This window comes from Nicotiana sylvestris, chromosome 7, assembly GCF_000393655.2.
Source record: "Nicotiana sylvestris chromosome 7, ASM39365v2, whole genome shotgun sequence".
Lineage (NCBI taxonomy): Eukaryota > Viridiplantae > Streptophyta > Magnoliopsida > Solanales > Solanaceae > Nicotiana > Nicotiana sylvestris.
Window position 1 is genome coordinate 100,187,504 of NC_091063.1, and position 9,802 is coordinate 100,197,305.

The window sequence follows — 9,802 nt, forward strand, 5'->3', positions numbered from 1 at the left end:
AGTCCTAATATCAGAAACCGGTCAGCATTATCCAGTGTCTGCCAAACTTAGGTTCCCTTGCACCAACAATATGGTCGAATATGAAGCCTGTGTCTTAGGACTCAAAATGGCCATTGACATGAACGTTCAAGAGCTGCTAGTGATTGGAGATTCAGACCTACTTATACATAAGGTATGAGAAGAATGGGCAACCAAGAACTCCAAGATACTCCCGTATCTTTATCACATATAGAAATTGAGAAAGAGGTTCACGAAGACGGAATTCCAGCATGTTCCCAGAATCCAGAATGAGTTCGCCAATGCATCCTTTCATCTATGATACAACATCCCGACAAGAATTTAATTGATCCCATTCTAGTGAAAATCCATAATCAGCCAGCTTACTGTGCCCATATCGAAGAAGAAGCAGACGGAAAGACTTGGTTTCATGATATCAAGGAATATTTGGCAAAAGGAGAGTACCTGGAGCTTGCTAATCCTACTCAGAAATGCACACTTCGAAGATTGTCCAACAACTTCTTTCACAACAGAGGAATCCTGTATAGGAGGACTCCCAATTTAGGATTATTAAGATGTATCGACGCAAAGGAAGCATCCAGGCTATTAGAGGAAATTCATGCTGGGACCTGCGGTCCACATATGAATGATTTTGTCTTAGAAAAGAAGATACTCCGGGCTAGTTACTTTTAGATGACTATAGAAACGGACTGCATCCAGTATGTCCGGAAATGCCACCGCTATTAGATACATACAGACATGATAAAGGTGCCTCCGAGCGAGCTTAACACAACAAGCTCACTATGGTCGTTCGCCTCTTGGGTGATGGATGTTATTGGACCAATCGAGCCTACTGCTTCCAACGACCACATGTTTATCCTGGTAGCTATAGACTATTACACCAAATGGATTGAAGCATCATCTTATAGATCAGTGACTAATAAATTCGTGGCAGACTTTGTTTGCGACCGCATTGTTTGTCGATTTGGGATTCTAGAGTCAATCATTACTGATAATGGCTCCAAACTCAATAATGAATTGATGAAAGCTATGTGCGAAACTTTCAAGATTAAACACAAGAATTCCACAGCCTACAGACCTCAGATGAATGGAGCTGTAGAAGTCGCCAACAAGAATATCAAGAAGATATTAACGAAAATGATAAAGAATCACTGACAGTGGCATAAGAAGTTATCATTTTCTCTACTGGGGTATCGCACCACAGTCCGCACATCAACTGGGGAAACCCCCTACATGCTGGTTTACAGTATAGAGGATGTCCTTCCCGCTAAGGTAGAAATTCCTTCCTTAAGGATCATACAAGAAGCTGAGCTCGACGACGCAGAGTGGGTCAAAAGTCTTTATGAGCAACTAGCCTTTATAAACGGAAAGAGAATAAATGCAATTTGCCATGGTCAACTCTATCAGAACAGAATGGCCAGAGCCTTCAACAAAAGAGTCAAGCCAAGACAGTCACAGCGGGGCAGCTGATGTTAAAGAAAAATTTTTCGCATCAAGATGAAGCTAAAGGGAAGTTCTCTCCCAACTGGCAGGGCCCATACATGGTTCACTGGGTTTTGATTGGAGGAGCCCTCATACTTACAGAAATGGATGGACAGGTCCGGCCAAAGCGAATCAATTCAGATGCAGTCAAGTGTTACTATGTGTAAACTTTATGCTTTCCTTATATGATGTAATTGAACTATGCCTGACCTGATTCCCATTTATGAGGTGATACGTAGGCAGCCCTATGGGTTCAGTCACAGTCCAATAAAAATTTCAGTTCCCCCCACAATTGGAAACTAGGGAAGAATTTTGAGGAGAACCCTCAAAATTTCAAAGTAATTTCAGCCAATCGCTGCACGAGCAGTAGTCATAAACATCGACCCATCAAATTGGGGCAGAATTTTGAGGAGGACCCTCAACATTCCGTAGCAGGAGAGGTCGCAATGTCCTGAACTACGTCATAGTTGTTGGTTCATCTAAAAGTTATTTTTAATTTGTGTCATACTTTTACAAAATCATGCATGTTATTATTGAAACTGCTTTGTTTAGCAATGCTACCCCAATAATACAGACGACATCACCAGATCATAGCCGAACGAGTCAAGTAAAAGCCATCGGGGATACGAGCTAACCTTTCCCCTTAAAAAGCTCACGATTTTTCTTTGAATGCAGGCACTAGGATTGTGAAATCATTAGACATACTATGTGCCCATGGGACAAATATTGTTCAAAATACGATTTTCAAAATCGTTGCACTTACCAACATTTGCTATCAGCACACACCAGTAATGTTCTGTATGTCACAATGCTCCCAGTAATCACAACGCCGCAATCTACTATCATCTAAGAAAACTCTACTGTCAGTTATTATCTTATTTCTTGCATAAGGCTACCATTCTGCCTTCTGAGACTAAACGTTGTCTCTATTTGCATCTGCATTGCATAAGGCTATCATTCTACTATCTGCATTGCATAAGGCTACCATTCTGCCTTCCAACTTGCATAAGGCTACCATTCTGCCTTCCAACTTGCATAAGGCTACCATTCTGCCTTCTGAGACTAAATGATGTCTCCATCTGCATCTGCATTGCATAAGGCTACCATTCTACCTTCCAACTTGCATAAGGCTACCATTCTTCCTTCTGAGGTTAAGCTCTACCTCCATCTGCATTTGCATCTTTGCATAATGCTATCATTCTGCCTTCCGAGGCTAAGCTATGCCTACCATTTTTTTTGAAACTAAGCGCTATCCCAAGCACTATTTATCTCGCTTCTCTGCTAAGCTCTGCCCTTCAATTTGCAAGACTAAGCTCTGTCTTGTCTGCATCATACTATTGCATCCTTTATAGGCTGAATTATCGTCAACTCATCCAAAGGCGTCATCATTTGGAGGCACCATCTTCATAGCTTTAGAACACCATGTCATGGCCTGAGGATCTCTTTCAATATTTTGCATATCATTATTCAAAGGCGTCATGGTTCGGAGGCACCATCTTCATAGCCCGAGAACATCATTTCATGGACTAGGACATCATGGTCTGAGGACACCATTCCTAACCATCCAAAGACAACATTCATGGTCCAACGGGAATCTATATCATATTTAAATTTACACACAATATATGCTCGTATTGCTTATTTACAGGTAAGTCGGCTAGCAATGACTATCCCACTAGGAGTGATCCCTCTCCAGTTCCCTCAGCCATATCAAACCTAACCATTCCCGTAAACCTTACACTCACCTGTTTATAGCCAAATTGGCTTTCAAATGTAGCCAAATCGGACCCCTAATTCCCAGCGCAATTTACAATTTAAAAACTGACCCACACCCTATCTACCCATACCCAAACCCGGAACCCACCTACCCCATTTAGTCTCGATCGTTGATCTCTCAGATCAACGGTCCACACCTTTTATTTCCTTTTTCAATCAAAGAACCCCCCAAACCCAACCCCATTTTTCATTTGAGTCGTCTCTGAATCGTCTCCTCTTATCTTCTCTCTCAGACACCCTAAAACCGTAATCACTGTCCACCCTTCTCCGGCCACCTCCCTCGCCGAAAACTATGGCCTCTCATCATCTCCTGGCCCCTACTTCACTCCACACCAGTTTGACACTACCATGAGGTCCTCAGTTGAACCTGGAGTGGTTCAACTCTTATCCATTGTCTTTCATGCCTTTTCCCGGCCATCCATGGTTGTTCGAGTAAGATCTATGACTTTTTCCGATTAAAACCGGTGACATTTTAAGGTCCTCTCATCTTCTTTGGATTCTTTAAAACCCTAACTCTTGAGATTTTCCACATTTCTTTAGATCTGTCTTAGATCTAGGTATATCCATGAGTTTTTAGCCGATTTTTCTTCATCTCTACCAGTTTCCGAAAAAAACCTAGATTCGCTATTGTTCGATTCTTCTGAGATCTTTCTAGATGGGAGGTGATTCGAGTATTATTAAGCGTTTTTCTTTTAAAATCTCCTATTTTAACTAACTATTTTGAATTTTTAATCACTTCTCCTAAACCAGGGTTCATCCCAACTTGTTTTTCAAGGGTTTTTCTGACTTCTAAGTATTTGATTAATTACCCTTTCATCTTCATGACTGATTTGTGCAAGAATACAAAACCCTAGTTGATTCTATGTGATTCCTTGAATCTTTGCTTCGATTTTGGGTATTTTTGTGGTACCAGTCGTGTTAGTTTACTCTATCTTTGGACTTAAACATTTTTCCTTGTTAAATTCGATATTTTTGTGGTTTTTCCCTAATTGATCTTTGTTAGAGTTCAAACCCGCTTTTCCGGCTAAGTACTGTATTTTCTTTGAGGTCTTACTCGGCTTAATATCTATTCTATGGGATTTGAGTAATTCTCTCCAGAAATCACTATTCTTTTGAAGGTTTTGTTGATTACTTTACTCTATTATGATTCGTGTGCATAGATTATATTTATTTCCTTGTTTATGACTTTAATTGATCATCTCTGTCTTAATTCATTGCCTGTATAATTTTAGGATTCTTACTGATTCTTTATTTGGTATGATTTGGACTCATTGCCTTAATTAAACCCTTGTTGTTACCGTTAATCAATTACCCTAATTAAGGGGGTCTATTCCGAACCCTTTTAGGTAATTTGATTTTGTAATTTTGTGATTGTCACTAATTGACTGGCTTCTGATTCTTTACCTTATTGTCTCTACTCCTAAAGTGCTATATATACACTCTTGTTTTACCTCTCAACACACGGACAATTAGTTCAGAATACACATATACACACACTCAAACTCTCTCTTCCTTCTCTACTACTTGTGCTAACTACTTGTCTAGCTGGCTGAAAGCCAAGGCTAGACTGTGGAACACTACTTGCTTTACTTTCTGCATTTTGCTTCCTTAACTGAAATGTTCCTAGTTCAATTCTGAAACTCAACTCTATGTGCTCCTTGTCTGTTAATCCATGTCTCCTTCTGCACTAACTTAATGGCTCATGTGTTTACTTGCCTTTCTTGTTTACTTCTTTATTCAGCATGCTTAAGTTTTGCCCTCTCTTGTTCAAGTATAATAAGGTACTTGATTAACACTAAGTGCATGACTAATTATGCAGACCCCTGTCCTCAACATAACTACTATGTCTTATTACTATTTTAATTTCAAGCATGATTCCCTTGTTAACACTTTGAAGTAGTAATTGTTTGTGTTCTAAAGGCCAATCAGTTCCTACTTGTTCTTTGTACTTGCTGGTTTATATGCATCTTTTCTCAGCCATGTTTATGTGTTTTTGATTTGGGCCCTCTATGTCCCCAACCCCTTACTTCCCTGCTTGTGAATGTTGACATGATACTATTCTTTGAATTTGTTCTATGTGTGCTGGCTTGTTCCAAGTTGTTGTTGCTCCTATCCCCTTCTCCTTTCAAAACTGTTTTCCCTAGGCAATTCTTCTGTTATTTTGCAAACTTATTTCAAACATGCTTTGACAAAACTTTTTCCAACTTAACCCTTTTAAAACTATGCCAAGCACTCTCACATGTACTCTTAGACCACTAGGTTGTACCCCTTTTGTGTGAGCCTTGCCTTGGGACCCTTGAGCTCCCTCTGAACTTGGACACATAAAAGCTGGCCTTTTCCACACTGCACTTACTCTGTCTTGGCTATGAAATATAGGTGTGAGCACTTCTCGGGATCCCTTGTGGTCCTTAGAGAACTTTGACACACCCAAATATGAGAAAGACTATGGAACAATCTTGGCACTTGAAGTTATTTATTACATAACTCAAGGAGGAAGTCCTAATTAGGCTCCCTATAGTGTAACTTCCTTGTTTTTCATTTCTACTTATGCATTTATTTCAATATTGGTATGTAATAACCTGTTGTAAACAAGTATTGGGGTGTCTAGTGAAAAAGGGATAGGGTAAATGTGCATGCTATAGTTGCTAAGGGTAGAAAACATGTTATTAGGTTTATACTCCTAACTGTGCAATGGAAACCATGCTTAGGATTCATACACGCATTAGAAATCATGCTCTTAAGTTTCCATGTTTATTGTTTCATCATGTGCATACTTACAAAATCATGTGTTAAAATATGCTAATAACTAGTACTTTACCATTATGTTATGTGCTGCTATGTACACTTAGAGATCCTGCCTTAGGATAAAAACAATGCTAATATACAGTTCATTTCCATATCTTCGACATATTTTGAAAGTATGTAATACTAATGCATTTAGAAATCCTGCTCAGGTTCTGCATATACATTATTCTGCATTGTTGTGCATTAGATATCATGCATTTAGGATCACATTCACACCCGCTTAGGCATCTCTAGTGGATGCCAGAATTCTGGTAATAATTCCAGAATTCTTAACATTTGGAACAACATGTTTAGTAAAACAATTCAAACTGCCTTCCCTAAGTAACCCTGATAACTGGGACACTGTTTTACACCTAGGCAAGCCTTAGGTGCTAAATTTGTCAAAACTGGAAACATGCTTCTTTATGCTGCTTTGTCAACTGTTAAAATCACTAGGAAAGCTTGATTCAGACTTCTTTTCTGAGTCATGTAATAAATCTGATTCTGCCGTTGTCACTTAAATACCATGCATAGGATCTAAATTTAGACCTTAATTGTGTATGAGTCATGCTATTTATGTGCGCTGTATGTGGAGGAATATTTGAGCCTTTTGTTTGTCTTCCATGCTCCTTTTAATTGAAGTCCTACTTGTTATTATATGTCGCCTTAGTATTTTGCCTTTAAACTTAAGGGTCTGCCTAGAACTTCCCACTTTTATAGGATATGAGTCCTAAATTTCTCCGGGACTGATAGAAAGGGACGGGTAATAGCATGCAATAGGGGTCGAGACCAACCCTCGCTTTAATTATCTTCACAGGGCGGGAAAGGGTAGATATGGATATGATGACCGGTGCGTTAATACCGCGTGTAGCCCCCTCTCTAAGGAGTGTCATACCGGGTATTGCATTGATGTGATCCATATTATAAGAAAACCTAGGACACCCCCTTTTACATTCCCAAGTATGTTTAGATTGCAATTCTTTTCAAAATCTTGCCTTTTATTTGTCCTTTTTCAAACACGTGTGTGTCTAAACTTAAATCCCATACTATTTGAGCCATAATTGTTTGTTTGCTATTTGTACAAATTCACAAAAACTGTTTGGTCGGGAACCACACTAGTGGATCCTGAGGGGTGCCTAACACCTTCCCCTTTAGGATAATTTTAAGCTTGTACCCTATCTCTGGTTACCAAACGTAGTTATAAATGAACCCTATAGGTGCCCTAACTCACCTTAAATCATTATGTGGAAACGCTCAAAATTGCAAACCACCTTTCCAAAGGGAAAGAGTTGCCATAAACAAAAATGTCATGTACCCGTTTCTGCGAAGGAAAAAGGAGGCACGACAGTTGGCCCCATCTGTAGACAAAGATTAAACTCCCCAATTGTGGCCCTTTGAGACCCATCAAAGGCTTTCACGTTTCATACGTCCTGCTCGTATCTCATGGAAATCTTTACCGAATCTTTTCAGAATAGCCAATGGGAAAATGTTGAGGCTTGAAACTCTATCTATTAGGACCCTGGCAATGAATTTGTCTTCAAACTGCACCGTGATATGCAATGCCTAGTTGTGACTTAACCCTTCGGGCGGTAGTTCATCCTCAAAACATTCTTGTGCACTTATGAATTTTGCAATAGCGATAAGATGGATATCTGAGCGGGGATTTTGTTCAAATGATCGACAATGGAGTATTCCCTCGCCTATACATTCCTCCAAAGATCATCCGGTCCAATTTCAATGACAGGTTGCTTAGTAGCAGCCTCCTTGCTCAATCCTCCCAAGTGTTCAAGTGTATATATCCTTCCCGTTCTGGTCATTCCTTGTGCAGCATCAGATTCTTCCAGTTTTGCTTTTCCCTTTCATGTAGCTTTGGCAACGTAATCCCAAGGTATGGCTTTGGAATTGGAATGAGGTGTGGTTGATAGTGTCACTTTGAAAGGTGTGGCCACTTCTACCTCAAATGGAGTATGTGTGGCTATAGGCAAGGCTACCTCTACCTCAAATGTAACCAATGTGGTTACCTCAACCTCGATTGGCGACTGCGTCTTCACCACAATAGGAGTGAGTGTGACTGCAGGTTTAAAGTGATCGCCTTCCTGAATAAGCCCGATTGACCCCTCAAGGTCCCATTCTCCATCCGTCTCTATCACATGTACTCCATTACCCCTAAGATTTGGGAGAGGATTGTTGCGGCCGTTGGGTGTAGCTTCCTTTGCCTGTATGATCTTACTATCAATCAATGTCTAGATCTTATCTTTCAATGTTCGGCACTCGTCAATGGTGTGACCCTTCATACTGGAATGATATGCATAGGTTTTGTTTGGGTTGACCCATTGAGATGAGTTCTCCACTGCCACAGCAAGAATAAGAGTGACATAACCAGTGGCCTTCAACCTTTCATACAGTTGGTTGATGGGTTCAGCAATAGCGGTGTATTGTTTGTGTGGTTTGCGATCAAAGTCAGGTCGGGGTTTCTGGTAATTTAGATGAGTTGGAGTTGAATGATAGTAGGCTGGATAAGTGTTATAAGTATGATAGGCGGTGGTAGGTTGAGAATATCTGGGAGATGGGGGTTGGTATGTGGGTGGAGGTGTTTGGTATGTGGGTGGAGGCGTTTGGTATGTGAGCTGAGATTTTGGGCCTTGAGCCACCTTTACTGCCCCTAATTCTCTTTTCTTTTATATGCCGCCTGATTGTAATGCTTTGTTCGTGGCCTGTAGTGCCTCAAAATATGTCACCATCCCTCTTTTGATACCTTTCTCAATCCTTTCTCTGAGTTTGATGATATCGGAGAACTTATGATTCTCAATGACCATTAGCCTTTCATAATATTGTGGGTCTTATGCCCTAAAAAAGAACTTGTGCATTTGTTCTTCTTCTAGTACTGGTCTGACCTTGGTTTCTTCTGATCTCCACCGCGTAGCATACTCGCGGAAGGTCTCAGTTGGCTTCTTCTTTAAATTCTAGATGTAGAGTACATTCGATGCCTTCTCTGTATTGAACCTGAGCCGGTCCATAAATTCTAATGCCACTCTTACCTTATTGGCTCACTTTTTAGGGTTCTGGCTTATGTACCAGGACAGGGCATCTCCAGTAAGACTTCTCATGAAGAGCTTCATTTGGATCCTTTCATCTTTTTCGACCAACACGAGCTTGTTATAGTAAGTTCTCAAATGAACCTTGGGATCACTTGTTCCATCAAACATTTCAAACTTGGGAGGTTTGTAACACTCCGGCAGTTCCATGTCTGGTTGTATGCACAGATCCTCATAATTCAGACCTTCTACCCCTTTGCCTCCTTCAATACCCTGAACTCGACTTGTCAATTTCTTGAGTTCCTCAGCCATGTTCTTGATGAGCGGGTCCTTCTTAGCAAATTCTAGTGTATAGGAGATTGGTTGAGTAGAGTGAGGTATGATTTCCATATATATAGGGTTGTTTTGGTGAGTGCTAGGGACTTGGGTGTAGTGGTGGTCGTTTGTTGAGTTTTGAGGATCGAGAATGGGTTGTAGTGTCTTCTGAGGAGTGTGATAGGTAGTGGCTTATGGGTATTGGATTGGTTGATGATGGAGTTATGGTGGAGTTAGTATTGGCAAAGGATTGGGAATTTGAGGTGGAGTTGCATATTGATGTGGTAGGAGAGGAGGCTGGTTTGGTGTATTTTGGGGAGGTGCTGGGTTTTTGGTACTTTGTTGGTTGATGTCAGGGACGTTTAGGGTGAGGGAGATGTTTGCTAAGTTGC